The sequence below is a fragment of the Ochotona curzoniae genome, unplaced genomic scaffold (assembly GCF_017591425.1).
Source record: "Ochotona curzoniae isolate NIBS_2020 unplaced genomic scaffold, NIBS_Ocur_1.0 scaffold_461, whole genome shotgun sequence".
NCBI lineage: Eukaryota > Metazoa > Chordata > Mammalia > Lagomorpha > Ochotonidae > Ochotona > Ochotona curzoniae.
Genome location: NW_024467120.1, coordinates 7,520,784 through 7,539,930, shown reverse-complemented (window position 1 = coordinate 7,539,930; position 19,147 = coordinate 7,520,784). Strand labels below are relative to the sequence as shown.

Here is a 19,147-nt window from a genome sequence, read left to right as displayed (position 1 = left end):
TATTGCTCGTAGGATGAACTCAAAACTGCCAATCCAATTCGTGCCCTTTCTATTGTTTTTGCTCTAAACAGGGAGGAATTTCAAACCCAAGTAGCTACTGGCTAAATTGATTCTTTCTAGGACTCTTTCATTTTTGTTTGTGTGTTTCTTTTCAGATTTGTTGTGGGCCTGATGTTATGGCCATGGTAGGCTAGGCCAGCCTGTGACACTAGCATCACACCTACAGGGCCCAGAAGTTCCTGGCTCCTGGCTTCAGTCTTTCCCTGCTCTGGCAATGAAATAAATCTTTGAGAGAATTTTGAATGACATGTTGTTCATTTGAAAGGCAAAGTTAAAGAAAAGATTGATCTATCTTCCATTTACTGGTTCACTCCCTAAAAGAATGCTAGGATCTGGCCAGGCCCAACCCAGAAAGAAGCTCCATGTATGTTTTCCACACAGAAGCAGGGATTCAGTTAAAAATATGGAACACTTCACGAGTTTGTGTGTCATCGTTGCACAGGGGCCATGCTAATCTTTTCTGTCTTGTTCCGACTTCAGTATATGTGTGGCTGAAGTGAGCACAGAAGCAGGGATTGAATCACATGACCATCTTCTGCTGCTTTCCTGGGAACTTTAGCAGGGAGCTGGATAGGAAATGGAATAGCCAGGATAATGAATGACCTGTGACCATATGGAGAGTGGCATAGGAGGCAGCTTAAGACACTATGCCAAAACATCAGTCCCACCTTAATTCTGGTTTTCATCATATCATCCCTCATCAAGAAATGAGATTCTTTTGTAAAAGACTGATTCATTTATGTGAAAGGCAGTGTGATACACAGGAAGAAAGAGGTTTCCCTTCTGCTGCGTCACTCCTCATCTGCCTGCAATAGTCAGGGCTGGCACAGGCTGAGGTCACGAACCTGAACTGCCTCCAGATCTAGCATGCAGGTGGCATAAACCCAGTCACTTGGGCCATTTTCTGCTGCTTTGCTAAACTGACACTCCATTATGGGATGATGCCAGCATTGCACGTGGTGGCTTAATCTGCTGCAAGACTATGCCAGCCCCTCATTAGTTCACTTTGCACACAGTTCAAACAGAAGTAGCAGCAAGAGTGTCAGCAGAAAGGAATCACAATTTAGGCTAAGAAAGCTTTGGGGCCATGGTTACAAGCCACCTTCGTTCAAGTTTTCTGACTAATCAGACCCTCAGGCCCTTCCCCGGAACAGGGCCAACATCACATCTCTGCCGGCCTCCCTGGGAAGCTCAAGTCAAGCAATCAAAGTACAGCATTTGGAACAGCAGCTTGTGCACAGCAGGGAACAGGCAGATGCCAGTTGGCTTTGGCTTCCCTGAGACTGACAGACCTGAGGACCAAACTGCACCAGCCACCCTGAACCTGGATTTGTCCTTCCAGCACATTCAGGCCCCCTATGCATGCTCACTTTCCCTCTCTGCCTCTGGCACTACAGGTCAACCATTGGAAAACCACAGGGGGAATGTAATCAGAATCTAAAACATCCTGAATGAAAGAGATCTTGCACAATATGACCATCGGGCTTGTCTTTAGCACAAACTGTATTCGCTGAACTTGGAAGACACTGACATTTGGTGAGCTGGTTTATGCATAAAAGATAAGAAACTCTAAAATGCTCCAGATTTGGTAAACCTTCTGGCTGTGGTACAACCTGAAAAACAGCTTTTAAATCTCTAATGAAGGCATTACTTCAGCATGAAGTTTGTTCTGAAAGTTCATTATGTCAAAAGTGATTGCATAAATAAAAACCGGCCAAGCCATGCTGAGCACTGAGCAGACAAGATTTCACCTAGAAAGTAATTCATTTCGTAAGTGGCAATTTCATACAAAATTTTGTCTTTGGTAAACAGGTGTTCATTTAATGAGTAGCATCCATCTGTCTGTCCCTCCATCCACTCATCTGCCCTCTAACTGCGTCATCGTCATCACTAAGTCAGTCCCTGGGATCACTCTCCTATAGCACATTTATGAGCAGGTGGACACTGTAGTTTCAAATAGGCAAATTTATAATGAATAAAGATGAAAGGGATGCCAAGGAAATCAAACAGCTTGACAACACTGCCTTCCCTACCTTTTTTATGTCATTCTGTTTATTTATTGGTGTCTGAAGTCCTGGATATTCTACGCAAAATAGAATGTGACATTTTTCTGAGGGAAGTGGTTATTGTGATCTTGTTTTTTGGGGGGGGGGGTGGGCTTAATAATACATTAATAAACATGCCTGTGAATACTTTAGGAGCTAACAAAAATATTTAGAAAAAAAAAAGATGACGGGCAAGAGGCAACCTCAGAACTGGTAAGACAGTCCATGTTTAACAGAGAAAGAAAGGTTCATCCAAGCTGAAGTCATCTTTGAAGCAGTGTCTTATATGATCCATAAACTGAGACATATTACGCTGTTGCTTTGGGGAAGTGAGCAAATTAAAAAATGGACAAAAGTCACTTTGGTGTGACTTGACTTTAATAAAACTCACTAAGTGAAACTGTCTCCACTTCATCAACTATTTTGGTATTTGGAGATCATGAAAACAGATATTATTCCTACTGACTTGGAGTCTTCAGAAATCTTCTGGACTGTAACACTGGAGCTGCATGTCCAATGGCACATTTTGCTTCTAGGTTCTGAGGTTGAGATTCCAGAGTCTAGGACATGCCATGGCATAGTTGATCATTTACCCTCTTCCATGTTGCTCCTTTAGTTAATTGAGCTCTATGCAACCAATCCCCTATGTTAATCATCCTTGGTGAGAGACAGCAGCATAGGCATGGGTGTGATGACACAGCTGGTGAGGCCACCTCATGAGACACCTACATCCCATGTGTGACTGCCATGTGCACACCGGGCTGCTCTGTTGCAGATCCAGCTCATAATGCACCTGGGAACACACATGGTGCTAGTACTGGGTCCCTGTCACCGGCATGGGGAGACCCAGATGGACTTCCTGCCTCCTGGCTTCACCTTGGCCCAGCCCAGCTTTTGTGTAGGCATTTGGGAAGTGAACCCGTAAATGGAAAACCAATCTCCCCATCTCTCTGCTTCTCTGTGACAACGTGCCTTTCAAAACTAAATAAATCAGTCTATTAGAAATGTTAAAAAGGAATACTAGCATTTTTCTTCCTGATCAAAACCCTGATCAAAAAAATCAAATTCACCAGTGTTAAGATTTAATGAGAATATATTTACAAATCCACATATTCACTTAGGATAAAGCAATACATTGGAAAGTGACAATAAAAAGGTAGACTTTTAAAAAGCCTCAACTATATTACTGCAGACTAAATAGAACAAGAATAGTATAAGCAAGAATAGGTGTCATTTTCCACTGAAGAAAACCTATACAATTTCTTTCTTCTACATGGAAATCTGAATCTACTTGTTTGTAGAAATTGTTCTCAAATGTTGGACAAAAGCTAGATGACAGCATTCAATTAACTTACCCAACATACCATACTTGATATTTAATCAAATGCAGCCTTTGAAGGTTTAATTCTGAATAATATTCAGTAGCAATTAGTTTTCAAACTACCCTCTGCCTTTGAAAGAAATAAAACTACTTTCAGAGGTTAAAAAACAAAACAAAAAACCAAATAACTCCTAGATGAGTCATTTTGTTTAAATCTCCTATAGTTTATAAAGCAAAAAAAGCAATCTGTAAAACAAGGACAATGAAATACATGGATAAAATGACTTAAAAAAAACACTACCCTATATCTGTGGTAACAACTGGACAAATGTATTGGAAAACCATTTCTGAAACTCGAAATGCAACATGGTTGTCATGTGGCCTTAAAAGGGGGAAAGGAGACTAGGTATGGGCTACACACAGAGATGGCACCAGGAATCCAATGCCATTCATTGTGTTTCTAAACTTGGCATGAATCCAAAACATACAGTTCGGCTTCAAGTAAAACTCAAATGAATCATCAGTGTTAACCGAAAATTAAATAAGAACGTTAAGTAAGTTTTCTATCCCGTAACATTATGCCAGCACTCCACAGCAAATATTTTAGAATCAGCACAAAGCTTATATAAGAGCAAAGATATTGCTTTAAAAATTAAAAGTAAGCATACTGGATAAGATGGTTATAATATTTAAAAGGGACCATATTAAATTTCAAAGAATCCTTACACATCTGTTATTAAAATCATTTTATGATCCCGCTGGTTAGAGTGAAGGTATTTACTATCTATGGTACTGTTAACACAATTCTTATATTGAGTTTTTCTGTTTCTATGGTAACATGAATTATAAGGTTCAATGAAGCTGGATTCAGTAATGTGTATTTTTCTGTTATTCAAGGTGAAAAGGAAATGAAACATTTCTAACATTCATAAACTGCAGCAAATGTCTGAGTTCCATTTGGAGATAAGACGATAATTATTAAAGTAATTAGAATTCTTCCTGGATGGAATTATTTTACACACAGCGGAGATTTAGATTTGGGAATGAAAGCCGAGGCCAGAGTACATTCAGCATCAGTAATTAATTACTCCCCCATCCAGTCCCCCATCCCGCCATGTCGGTACACATCACACCTTCTTTGGCTTGCTGCTGACTACAACATGAAAGGAAACTGGGCCCCCACCCCTGTCCCTCAAGTCAGAAAGATAAAGTAGGTGAAATCATTTTATTCAAGAGAAAATCCAATTACAGAAATAATCAACTTTACCCTCTTGCTTTATTTTTTCATATTTGAAAGGGCATTCACATTAGCAGAACCAATTAAACGAATATCAGGACAGGGCAAAAATTACGAAGTTGAGCAAGTTTCTTAACTCTTTTGAAATTAAACTTTGAAAAAATACCCCACTTATTGAAATTTTATAGATTCAAACTCAGCTCAAAGTATTCTTTAATTAAAAGGCAAAACTGAAAGGCGACTAAACACCAAATTTCAGGAAGAATAATTTATAAAGCCATACAGTTGTAATGCAGTTGTCTCTATTGTCCAGCCCATTGTTAATAAGAAATTAGCCAAATTATTACCTCTAACAGAAATGGCATCATTAAGAAATGGTACTCAGAGACATTACAATTCAAGTCATATGTCATTTGAAAGTACAATTTGTGCAGAATCATCATAAATAATCCTGAACAGGAATTACAAAAATCAAATTCCAGAGAGAGAGAGAGAGCGCTGGAGAAAGGTAGGGGAGACGAGAGGACAGAAACTAGAACAGAAACCATTCAATCAAAACAGAGTGACTTATAGTATTTTCTTTATTCCTTATTCACTGAATTTCTATTGTTGCCTTGGCTTAAAATTAATTTTCCTTCATTAGGTCATGGATTAGCAAACTATATATCATGTGTCAAATTCAGCCACTGCTATTTTTGTAAATAAAGTTTTACTGGAGCACAACTATACCATTTATTTGCATACTACCTATGGTGCCTCTGGTACAACATAGACTTGAGTAGCTGCAACAGATCACATGACCCCGAAAGTCAACAATATTACTCATCTGTCTGGGAGCCTAACCAACCAGTCACATGGTTTTGATATTTACTAAACAATGCCAGTGACACTCCATTGTAAGTTTCAGGGACAGTGGGTAGGTATATGATACTCTTATTGATCCAACTCAGATACAACACCCTCACTACAGCTGAACATACTATTCAGAGTGGCTTGTGTCTCTGAATTAAAAATTTCCTTCATTTTCTCTTAGTATCTTAACTCATTTACAATTTCCTGTAGTAACTGTGTTGCCTTTTTTTTTTTTCTTTTGCTAGCATCAATCTCAGAATTTTCCTGTGAAGTCCTGGAAGTTATCTAGAACAGAGGAAGGGCCAGTGGAGATCCAAAGGGCTTTGTAGGCCATGGGCTTCTTTTGAGGACAGGCCAGATAGTGGCCACTGCTGAGAAAACGAGAGCTGCAGTTCACCTGATCTGCTTAGAGGCCCAGTCTTAGTTCTTAAGTCAAAACACAGTTGAAAAAACATGCTGTGTCTTTAACATTTCACTTGAACATTTCTATTTCTAGGAATAATTAGGATGTTGAGACTGGTTCAATATTTATACAAAAGGGTACTGTGAAAAACCCGTGGAAAAACAGAATTAGATGATGTTTATCTGGTTCTAAACCATGTTGAAATCCATGCCTAGTTTTTTTTTTTTTTTTTTCACAACCTACACATTCACTGGGATCTTCCCGAAGATCACTCACTGCTATGCATGGACTTCAAAAATCTTTCAAGCCAAGGTAAACTCAGCTTCTAATTCCATTTTATACAATCTCTTTTTGTACTGCCTATATATTAAATAATGACTTTACCTGCAACGCTCTGTGAAAATGCAGGCAAAGGGGTATAGTATAGGCTGGAGTCAAGGGTCCTGAAAAGGAGTTTGACCTAATGCTGCTCACAGGGGATCATGTCTGCTTTAGAAAGGGAGGAGTCCCATCACTCCCATACCAGTTATGGACTAGATGGTGTGTCTTCCTCAAAGTCCCCAGTGGTCACCACTTACGAGGCCTGCTGTGGTTGAGCATGGCAGGTGCCCAAGAACCCTGCCACACAAACACATCTGCAACCTGACTGCTTCTGTCAGGAATTTCGCCCTGTTCTGACACAGCCTCTCAGATGCCCACTGGGCCTGTGTCTCTGCCACAGGAAAGGGCTTTGTGAGGTCATCACTGGCTGGCTTCGCAGCTGTGCCGCTTCCTGGTTCCCAGAGTCAGCCACCACAAAAGCCTCAGATGTGCTTCGTCGGCCTGCAAGACGCTCCAAGTTCATCCTGACTCCCAGGAACCCAATTCCCCTTGGGCCACTGCAACTCTTCCACAGTCTTCGCCTCCACACCCTCCTCAGCAGTACCAGATGTTGGGTGTCATTACTAGACTGGCAAAAGCAGAGCTTCAACCAAGAAACACTGCAAAGCTCAAGAGTGGAACCACTACATTAGGGAACATTGGGGCCATTACAGTAACCCCCAGAGTCATCATGTAGGGAAGGAAAGAGCATTAGTCACACATGAGCTGGCTCCACATAGGGTTCAGACTGTGGCATTCCCACCCTCTCTAAGCTTACGGTAATAAGAGCTGCTGCTGACAATCTTGCAAGGGCTTTTCGTGTGATGACTCACTGATTCCTTAAAGCGGGCTAGGAGACAGGTCATCTCCTCAGTTTATAGAACTGGCATTGGAAATGCAGCAGAGCAAAGCCACCTACTGAGCAACACCCAGCAATGAGCAGCTGGGTCTCGAACTGAATGCACCTAGCACCTGATTTCAGAATCTGTGATCAAGTGAACCACCACCTCCTGCAGATGGAGGGCAAGGTCCTCTTCTCTCAGAAAATACTACTGGATATAATCTCTCAGGGACTTGAGACTGCTGTACACAAGCACCAATACTGCCCCGTGACTCTGTAACTACTATAAAATCCCCTGTGTAATGTTAACTTTCATCCACTCTTCCATTATTAGACTGCTACCTCCATGTTAGAAAACAAAACAAAAATAAAACAGGGCACCAAGGCCAGGTCGCTTGTCCATGCTTACGCAGCTAGCTGATAGGAAAAAGGGCCTGGGATTAGCACTTCTGGCTCCCAGGGCTCTACTTACGCATTTGCTGTTTCAGCCAAGGAAACATAGGGAAAAAAAATCCTCACCAGATAACATATCTGTGCCAGTTGCCAACAAACAGATACTCACAGAAGCTTACATTTCATCACACATACTTTCTGGGATGCCAAAATGAGGGAAACAGAGATAGGACCCCATGAGACTAGAAACAGTAATAGATACAAGTAGCCTCTGGCTCACAAAGTCAGTGAGAAAATAAAAAAAATCCTGTTAATCTTAACACTTTACATCATGCCACAAATCATGCAAGGTCTAGAAAGTAGCACTGATTACATTACATTTTGGCAGACTGATCACTACGTGGCAGCGCTGGATGTCAGGTCCTGGACAGTTCCTACCCTGACACATACACTGAAGTGTCTATGTACGATTCAAACCAGAGGCATGCCTTCATGGGCTCACAGAGGACTGCGCAGAAATGCCCCCCTTTTCTGTTTGTTTTTGTTCTTGTTTTTCACTGTTTCCTGCAGAATGCACGCTCAAACTTAATCCCAGCAGGCACTAAGAGGTGGGGTCTTTGGACAGGAATAGAGTCGTGAGGGCTGCATCACATGGTTGTGACCCAAGGGCTGGAGGTTGAAGGGAGAGCTGTGCCTGGCCCTTCCTTCCCTTACACCTCAGCGAGGACACCCATGTGACACCTTTTATGAAAAGCCAGCCTGCACGAACCAGTGAGTCTACCAGACTTCCCAGCCTCTGGCATGGTGAGAGATAAACCTCTACTGCTTAAACAACTGCATGGTCCCACGTACTCCCAGGTACCAAAGTCGTGGGATCCTGCATCTGCATGGGAGACCTGGAGGAAACTCCTGGGTCTAAATAGGCTCATTTGCAGCCATTTGCAGCCATTTGGGGAGTGAACCAGAGGACGGAAGATCTTTATGTCTCCTCTTCTCTGTAAATCTATCTTGCCAATAAAAATAAATAAATCCTTAAAAAAATTTCCTGAGAAGGGGTGATAAGTTTACTTGCAAAGGGCAATCACAATCTGAACACTACTGTCTCCCAGGAGGGTAGTAAAGGAGAGCATTCTGTGATAAACAGTGGAAAGAGGAAGTGTATGGAGGCGATTATGAAGTAGTAGGTAGTCAGGTGTATCAGGATGGCGTCTTGACTTAATGGCAGTTTGATTCAATTCAACCAGTATGAACTGAACACCTGTAGGCAAGGGGTAGGAAAGAGACGCAGAATAGAAGGCTGTACAGCATTTACGGCACCATTGTGCCAGCTGACGAGAGCATCAGGGGACAGCTTCAACAAGACAGGCACCACAAACCTTAGAGAAAATGACCTTGGAATTACATGGGGAGAGAAAAAAGACACTGTGGGGGTTCAGCAGGACATGAGCTATAATGAGCTGCCACCTTATGCTGAACTGCAACAAAGCATGACACCCTTAAATTTATATTCCATGTCAACCTTTATGCATGTAACTTTAATTACAGCAAACATTTTCCTTACTGAAGATTTCTTTTAAACAAAAATCATTTCTGACTTAAAAACAGAAAAAGAAATGAAGAGACCCCAGACAGCGAAACTGAGTTAATTACTGTTATCTCGCCACGGTAATTGTCCGAAGCAAGAGTCACCTGTTGAGAGCCACAACTTGCTGCCCGCTCTGAGCTCCCCGCTCGCATTCCCTGGGGGGCTGTGAAGAATTGTTTTTCATTGTATGAGCATGTGTTCTGTACATGGGATATACATAAACAGAACAAAACAATCACAAGAACGACTCTGAGACAGTGCCCAAGCATGTGGTCCCAGTGCATCAGAAGGATGGATAGAACAATGTTCAGGGGCACAGAAGTGCAGAGAGAAACATCAAAGTGTGGAGAGAGAATACATCTCTAAGTGAGCCTACAACTTTTTTTTTTTTTTCAAAAACAGAGGACAGTCATAAGCAGCAAACTTAGGAGTGTTGGCCAGGATATACCACTAGGAAAAGCAGAAAAGGAGGAAACAATATCATGTAGACCTGGAAAGCCAGAGAGAACTTGAAATATTAATGCAGTTTTTCCCCAGACCACAACCAGTTTTTAAAAATCCTACAGGCAGAAGAGTTTCTTTGGGCTTTGATGACTTCGCAAAGCACATTCAGTTTAATCAACATTCAATGAAGTTGCTAATCTAACCAAAGCTGTATAAGGACCTCTTATGTTCCCACCCTGTGTGACATGCCACACACCAGGACGCTACACCTTTGTTAAGGTCTCGCTCACAGAGATCAGCAAGGCATACAGCAGAAGGGGAAACTGCCCAGAAATGCACGGAGCATGTCTGCTTCAGATTTTCTTTTTCAGATTTGAGAATATTTGCATAAATAATAAGGCAACTGGGGATGCAGACTCAAATCTAAATAACAAATTCAATGTTCCATATATTCCTTATACTCGTAGCCTGCAGGCAGTGTGTCCTCATTTTGGCTATGACCCAATCACAGGAAATCATGTTTGGAATTTTTCTCTTTTTATTTAATCCTCCCAGCACTTGGACAAGGTAGGCACTGTCACCATCCCTACTTTTTCCTTTTTTTTTTTTAATTTTACAAAAGCATGGAAGGCTTAAGTGACTTCTAGGTAACAGAGTTAGTAAAGATCAGAGCTGTGATGTGAATCCATGAAGCTTGGCTGCAAATTCTGAGCCCTATGCTCAGTCATATCTTATTACCCGGTGAATCAATCCAATCCAAGGCACATTGCAAAAGTGCTACACAAGCACTGTAGGCTCAGTACTGCAACGCAGAGAGTGAGAGATCCAAGATAACTTCATGAAAGTGGTTCTTTACCTGAAGAATCATACATGCAGAATGGTCCCTGACAGTAGAAATATGGTACAAGTAGCACATGCATTGATATGTTTTCTAACAGTCCCATTAAAACAAGTAACAAGTGGGGCTGGTGAAGTGGTATAGTATGCTAAGCCTCTGGTTGCAGCACCAGCATCTTGTATAGCTGCCAGTTGAGGAAGCTCCTAGATCTTGTCTTTGCATTGGTTCCGTTCTGGCCATTGTGACCATATGAACAGTGAGCCAGCAGAGAGACAATCTCTCTCTTCCTCTTTCTGTAAATCTGCATTTAAGATAAAAGTAAATAAATCTTTAAAAAGAAATTATTAACTTTTAAAATATATACACTTAAAATTTGAGAAACAGACTGATAGAGAAGGGGAGATGGAGACCAGTCTTCCATCTGTTTGGTTCACTCCCCAAATGCCCATGATAGTCAGGGATGGCCTAGACTCCTCCATCCAGGTCTCCCAGTAGGGTATCAGGAACCTAAGTCTTTGGGCTACCTTCTACTGCTATCTCTTGGGAATTTGCAGGCAGCTAGATCGGAAGCCAGGAGCTGGGACAGGAGCTGGCACTCTGATATGGAATGGGGGCATCCTAACTGGTAGTTCACCCCGCTGCACCACAAGCTTCAACTCAACATACGTAACTTTCCAAACACAGTATATGCAAATTATTTAGTAAACATGTAGTTAATATAAAAGCCAGGGATATATGTTATACTCTTTTGTGGTATGTATTTTATTTTTACAGCTAGCCATATTCCGCATGCTCAACAAATGCTATGACTGCAATGCTGACTCCAGTGGATAATGTGAGTACAGAAAGGCATTCAGTAACAAGAAACCAATCCCAAACAATACAGGATGCAATGTGTATCAATGAAAGTGATGGAATGTTCAGCTACAAAGGAGGCTAGGACCAGCATGTAAAAGAGTTTAGCAGAAAGCAAGGCCAAAGAGACTTGGGAGAAGCCACATATAAGTAAGATGATTCTGGTAATAAGCAAGAATGGTTTTTGTGTAAGATGATATAAAACAAAATCAGGATGATCTCAACTAGAACACTGATAAACAGGGAAGGAAAGGGGCTAGTTGCGGCTGGCTAGGGTAAAGGCATTGCAGGCAGAACCAGATCACTTGGATTTTTAGTATTCCCCGTGCTCAACGCACAAGGAACACCTAGAAAATTAAGCAGCATGGAAAGAGAAGCCAAAGGGCGAACAGAGGCCAGAGGGAAATGATCATGTAAGGTTACACAGGACAAACTAGCATCCTGTAAGTGGCATTAGTGTATCCCGTTGGTAAGAACTGCTGGGAAAGAAACTGCAGCTGACTTTAAATGGACTATGAATGGAGGATTTCAACTAGAATTTTCCCTGGTAGTTGAAAGCAGTAAAAATAGTGAAGACAAAAGAAAACAAAACCAGACATCAAATTGCATCTAGGTAAGTGTTCCTTTATGACACGAAATGTGCAGGCAACTTAGAAAACATGCTTACCAGGTAAGTCCTGCTCCAAACATTTGAAAGAAAATACCTTCCAACAGGCAAACTGTGTTACTCCTGGAATTCATCAAAATCAATCTTACGAATGAATGCAAAACATTAATAAATGCTTCTTTGTACCCTGATTAAATCAATGTGATTTTGCCAATTATTCGCTACTAATCATAAAAATGTTAGGACAGATATATCAAAATTAATATATTCTACAAAATTTAAAAACAAAAGACACAGCAAATCTCCAATATTTAACACGATAAGCAAACACTGTAGACCATATAATGAAATCTTTTGCAGAAAAAAAAAATTTTGAAATTTAAAGAAAACAAATGATTTTTTTTGGAGTTAACAATGAAAAAAATGTATGATAGAAAGGTAATTTGATGCAAAAACTATTTTATTAAATTGGAAATATAATTTAAAAGAGCGATTTTTAAGCCTGAGTTTTTTATTCAAACCTTCTGTTTCGATTACTTTTTACAAATTTAAATCTGCTGATGGTGTGCATATTTCCAATAAATACAACAGCATGAGACTCTATGCTAGCAGGACACCTGCTAACATCTTTTATTCATGGACGTGCTCCCAGTGCAAAGCAATTATATTATTTCAAATATTTTAAAATGTTTTCTATTACTGCTTCACATAACTGTGGGTTACCTCACAAATAATCGCTTTCCTTTCGCACTCTCTCTGTCTAATCTATGAGAAAAAGACTTATCTGCTGGTGTTGCATATAGAAGTCAATAATAGCTTACAAGTAATCTCAGTCTGCTTTTGCTTGCATCTGATTACAGACGTGAGAACATCGCTTCCTATCGAATGCAAAAAAAAAGACATGCACATATAGATTTTGCTTCTTATCCTTGATCCAGCTCCTTGGAATTGGTTTCCAATGTTATAAATGCTGAAGACGAAATGAGTGTTAAAAGGTAGTTATTACAGCTCCAAAACGCAGCAACACTCACTGTCCCCCATAACTAACCACAGTCTTGTCAGCTTCTCATTGTTAGGCATGGACAGAAACATATGGAAGGGTAGAGTGTTTGAGAGATAGAGATGGGGGGGAGGGCGAGGCATAAACAAGCAAAGAGCCAAACCTAGTTTTGTTGCATTTGCCTGTACTATTGCACTGGAGATAATTTAGTTACAGCTTGCAGCTGAAGAAGATAAATCTGAAAGGCAGTGGATTTCTGAATACTAGCATTAGGTTGACGTATTATGGATATATCATGACATTTGTTCTCAGTGTAAGTATCCAAGGTGAATATAAGGCTAGTGCTGAAGATTAGAGAAAAACTGTGCTTTTGGCACCGAAGCAGTAATCCCAATGTTTAATGTTATTTTAAATTAATCAGAAAATATTGACATATGCCTAAAGAAACCAAGGATTTTCAGGAAAGCCACTCCATCTATTTAAAGCCAAAATTCGCATGACCTATTAAATATTAATGGTAGCTAATATCTAATTGGCGATAACTTATCTCTGCCCATTTCCAACCTGAGCTTTTGCGGCTGATGGTGACTACTCAATGAAACATACACTTCATCTCAATCTCACAGAGACGTCCTTTATAAAGAGAGTAGCCTCACACGAGGCTTTATCGCATGAATGCGAGCCTGCAGACCATCATTATTATGACAAAAAAAAAATGAGTGACTTAAGACAAAAAGCTCAACATCCTTAAACTTCATTTCTATTCATTCTCTAATAAATACCATCTGTTGTGTACTTTAGGGATCTAATACCGTCAAAAACTCCATCGTATTATGAGAACCAGCACCAAGTTGATCTGAAATGCATATTTGAACAGATGTGTTTAAATTACATCTCCGTCTATCCACATGCAGAAATTCAGAGCGTGTGTTGATTTAAAATGCATAAAGAAAGGGATTTGGAGATGCATCAGAAGTGAACAGCATCTCAATGGATCAAGGCTCACATTATGAAAGGTCATTACTAAAAATAAAGTTTGCATTTATTAAGGTTGCACCAGGGGACTGTACATGGGGTCTGACTTAATGTTTGTGGCACAAAATCAGTCATTGAAACAATTTTAATTTTTCCCCCACGTAAAATATGAAAACTGTCATGCATGAATACAGAAAATATGGAATAGTAGACATCAAAATAGAGAAAATCATACAGTAGATCTATTGTTGTGGCTCATATAACTTAGCTGCCCATGTAACAAACTCACTATGCATACTTTCAAAGTGTTTGAGTGACTTCTGCAAGCATAATATTATTCTGATTTTGTGTTTCATGGATATGAAAACAATTAAATCCCTCTGGACCCATGGGGTACATCAACATTTAGTGAGAAACTAAAAAAGTCAAAATACAGGCACTAAGATGCAGGTCTTTAAAGGTATATGTATAGTAGATATATTCTGCAAGGTGATCATGTTTTTGCTGGCTTTTATTTTCAATAAATTTTACTGATGAGCTGGTGTTGCCCATCCTCCACTAGCAGAACAGCAGGAAAAACAAGAACTCTAATCGTCGAGTGAAATTCTGAGTATCAATGCTAATTATATGCTACATATACATGTGGCATCTCAGCTTTAGCACAGAAGCTGAATGTAAGAATAAATACATCAGATCAATTCTTGAGTACTCGTTTCTTGGGATTGTTATTACCCAAACAATTGTTAGCTAGACCATGCACTAATATTTTCTTTATTCATAGATGAGGAAAGTACAAACCAAATGTCAGGGCCAGCACTGTGGCATATCAGGCTAAACCTCTACCTGTGATGCCAGCATCCTATGGGTGGTACATCAAATCTTGGCCATTCCAGCTCCCTGTTTATGTGCCTGGGAAAGCGGTGGAGCATGGCTGAAGTCCTAGGGCCCCTATACTCAAGTGGGAGACATTGAAGAAGCTCCTGGCTTCAGACCCTCCCAGCTCTGGCCATTGTAGCCATTTGGGGAGTGAACCAGCAGACAAAAGATCTTTTCCTCCTCTCTTTGTAACTCTGCCTTTCAAATAAAAATAAATAAATCTTCTTCAAACTAGATCACATGCAAAATTGAAGAGAAGTTTTATATAGTCATCTTTTAAATTAACCTTTATGACACTATGATATATTAGGTCAGTTTAAGAAAAAAAAAAAAAAGGGATGACCATGTCAAAAGAAATTTCAGTTTTGATAGAACATACCTAGTCTTTGCAGGTGTCAATTCATATTTCAACTTTGTAACAGGGTTTGGAAAATCCTCTGAAGCTTAAATGAACTAACCAAAGGCCAGTAATTGAAACTAACTGTATTCCTTGCATTGTTTAAAAACCAAACATACAACAATAACAACAACAACAACAACAACAAAACCCTGTTGTTAAATCCTAAATATTTTCAAGGTGTGCTTGGGCTGGTTATTCTGTCCTCTCCACCCCCCCAGCTCTCGCCATGGGCACTGTGCTGCCCAGCTGTGGGCCCCTAGAGGCTAGTCGACTCCCTTCCCTGGCTTTGACAGCTTACTGTGACAATCCAGTCCCTGTGACTTTCCATTTTTTTAAACCCCTTTACTGTCTGGCCTACATGCATACAAACACTTCCTTGTTGCTTTGAGAAACTATTTCACAGAGCTAGCTGCTGCTCTGTGAGGGTCTCAACAACACTTTAGGGAATCTTCCCTGAATTTAGAATATACTTGGTATCTTCTCAAAGTTGCCAAGTCCTCTGCCTGTTCTGTGGTTCCCTTACATCTGCTTGTGATTTCTCATTTGCATCTCCTAGGACTGCTGTGGTCCTAGCCCTCTAGCGACTTTTTTTGAGATTTGACTCTCAATGTTTTATCTGTAGTAGGTAAAATTAAATAAATATTAATGTGAAACATTTAACAAAATACAGCAATCTTTTAAGTAAGTGACAAAGTAAAGAAAAATACCTGGAAAAATGGAGTAAGTTTGAATGAAACCATTACCTACAGCTAATCTGACCAATATTGTAGATGCTAATCACACATGGATATTTAAATTAAAAGCTGCTGAGTGAATTAGCTTCCTCTGGTGTTAGATTACCATATATAACCAGGTACAACCACAGTCAAAGCCATAGGTATTGAATATTTGCATCACTGCACCAAGAACTACTTTAAGGAGATCCTGTAGGTGTTAGAACCTAAAGAACAAACAAATCCATTTTACAAAATGGCAATAAAACCCATAGATTGCATTGCAGTGTTAAATAAATGAGAGTGCAGTGAGTAATACGTAACAGTGATCAAAGCAGCTTCCTCTCTACTCCTACCATGTAAAGGTACTATGTTCAAGGCAGATCCTACCACTTGGTGAAAAACTGTCCTTTTCTTACTCGGTGCTAAGAACAATGTTTTTCATTAAATATTTATTTTCATTGCAAGGTTAGATATACAGAGAGGAGGAGAGACAGAGAGGAACATCCTCCATCCGCTGATTCACTCCTCAAGTGGCTGCAACAGCTGGATGCAAGACAATCCAAATCTAGGAGCCAAGAGGCTCCTCCGGGTCCCCCCTACAGGTGCAGGATCCCAATGCCTTGGGCCATCCTCCACTGCCCTCCCAGGCTAGAAGCACGGAGCTGGGCAGGAAACAGGGTCACCAGGATACAAACCAGGGCCCACACGGGATTCGGGTGCGCACAAGGTAAGGACTTTAGCCACTAGACTACCATGCCGGTCTCAAGAACAATGTTTTTCAAACTGTTATTGAGTGAAAGGGAAGACCAGGTGGCCCTTCAGGACAAAGGGTACCAGGGCCTTGCACTTTCTGACTCCAACAGAAATGGCTTCAGAATTACTACATACCCTACACACCTCTCTCCCATACTTTGTCCCTGAGAGAGGACAAATCTACAAGCAAATGTCCAAGAAATAAAATCCCCTTATTTAAAAATCTATCCTGTGGCTGGGAGGAGCGTCCACCTAACCCTCAAGAGGCACCGACTAGCACGATGTAAGACACCCAGAAAAGAATCTCAGAATTTGTGTCTTCCAAGTGATGAAACTGTTCAATAAAAACCATGCTAGCCTGATATTTCATGACTGAATTCTCTGGCAGTAGGATCTGTGTGAAGAAATTTTAAAAGATAAATTACCTTCCGTCTCAATACATATCAACACTGACAAATCAATAATAATTTATTTTAACAGGGCAAAAATAAATTTTAAGGTAGAATAAGAGAAATATTACTCAAAGTAATCCTATTCCTTTCAACAGTAGACGTCTCTTATAACAAAAAATTGCATACATTAACATTACTTTTTAATTGCGTCATCTCTTCCCTCAGATATATTCCTGGCTCTTTATCCCCAAAGATCACTAATTTCTGGACCAATCATCTTGAATAGCTTAAAATATTTGTAGAAATAAAATTCTCCTCTCAAAATTGAGCTACGCTTGAAAGAACATACATGACTGTTAAACAATTTTTAGAATAATGAAGGAGATTCAGTGTGCAGGAGGCTCTCAGCAGGGCATCAAGCTAGCTGCACCTTCTCCTAGGGACTGCCCAGGCTCTTATTTTTCTGGATAATTTCATATAAAGAATTTGAGGGGGTTTAAAACAGGCTCAGTTTCCAAAGATGGGTCTCAAAATCTTGCTTATTGAGAAATTAACTCTTGAAGCAAAATTTAATTATATGCTCCTGTGATTGCCTAAGACTGTTGCTGCTAAAGAAAGAAGTTAAAATAAAATCCACTGAATCACAAACATCAACACATGCAATCATGAACAGAATGTTTCAATATGAAAAGTCCTTAACATGCCACTGCATTTTTATTCTATTTCGTTAAAAATGAAACCCAGTAACAGACATTATCTCCTCACGTGTGATATGTGAATAGCCCACAAAATCGTAAACTTCATAGGTTAAAACATTTTAAAAGCAACTGAATTTATAATTCACAAATAAGATTCCTAAAATCAACGCTTGTGCCTTTGCGCTGCTTGTTTAGATATGGAAAAACGTGTCACACATGAGTTGTTCATGTTTGCTTTCTCTGTATTTATCAGGGATACCAAGACTGGTTATTAAAAAATAATAATGTGCTGAGGTTAGATTATGAAACAGCTATGCTAAACCAACCCTATTGCTCCCAAGAATGACTCCGAGATGCGCCAAACTTACAGCCAGTTGCACTGGTCTGATCTGGACCAAAGCAGATGTTTCCCGAGTGCTGTGGCTGCTTCATCACATAGACAGGTACTTTACAAACTGCTTTCATTTCTCTACAATGGACCCATCACAGGAGCCTATACCGCAGCCCCTTTAATAGCCTACATCCTTGAAACTACACAGGTGTGGCTGCAAGACTGATTTTTAGTTTGGAAATATTGTTTATCATAACATCTTTGAAAGTTAAGCAAGGTAAGAATAGAAGCTGAGACCAAGGTACAAAGCCAGCAAGTGCTTACAGAAAATAATGTTGACTCATTAGCTGGGAAGACGAAAACCATGTGGCAACACTGAGTTTTAACTTCATATTCCAGTGAAGTTTCATTGAATTTTCTTTATTTCTCCCTAGACTCCAAGGAACACCTTTGCTGCTCTGTCACTGCTCTCTGAGTCCTGTGCCTGCTCCTTTCTTCAGCATCGTCATGCTCTCCCCCTGCACTCTAGCACCTTCCCTTGGCAACTAGACACTTCCACAATTTCCCTGGCAAGACCCACCACTCTGCCTCTCTAGTTACGGAACAAGTCAACCCACCTCGCCTTACCTAACTCCTCATTCCCCTCTTCTTAACTTTTCCCTCCTTTCCAGACTTCCTAAAGAACAGACTTTGGCTGGCACTTCCGCTTCCTCACCAGTGATTTCCAGGGAGACTCTATAATCTGGCTTCTCACCCCCAAGCATGCCGAAGCAAACATAATCCCATCACTGGCACATCTGTCAATATTAAACAGTTTTCTGTCCTAATTCCTCCTGACTTAGGTATATCTGACACTTTCAGCTACCTTTTTCTTAACTGTTCATTTGACAGATAGGCACTTAGTACCCACAACAAACCAGGTTTCACAGCTGTGGCTGCTGCTTTCATGCCCACAGCCTGGTATGAGAGAAGTGACACAGCAGGGGCCCAAACAAGCTACACAAGCAGTGCAGGCATTTTGAGAAAATGATAGGACAGGGAGTGGAGGGGGGAGCGGAGGAGAGACTCCCCTTAAACTCTCTTTGCTTGGCTTGTTTTTAAAAGTCATTTATAGGACTTTTTCCTGGAGTCCTCTGTAATTCCTTCCCAGGGATTTTGATATCAC

General features: G+C 40.4%; 1 protein-coding gene and 1 non-coding gene across 2 annotated transcripts in view; both read right to left on the bottom strand.

The window, feature by feature from the left end:
* Window positions 1-19,147, bottom strand: part of CDKAL1 (CDK5 regulatory subunit associated protein 1 like 1) — a 640,980-nt gene that overhangs the window by 177,098 nt on the left and 444,735 nt on the right. The window lies entirely within an intron of this gene.
* On the bottom strand, window positions 458-564 carry LOC121147838. The gene has a single exon (XR_005882479.1). It is a non-coding gene; the product is annotated as a U6 spliceosomal RNA (small nuclear RNA).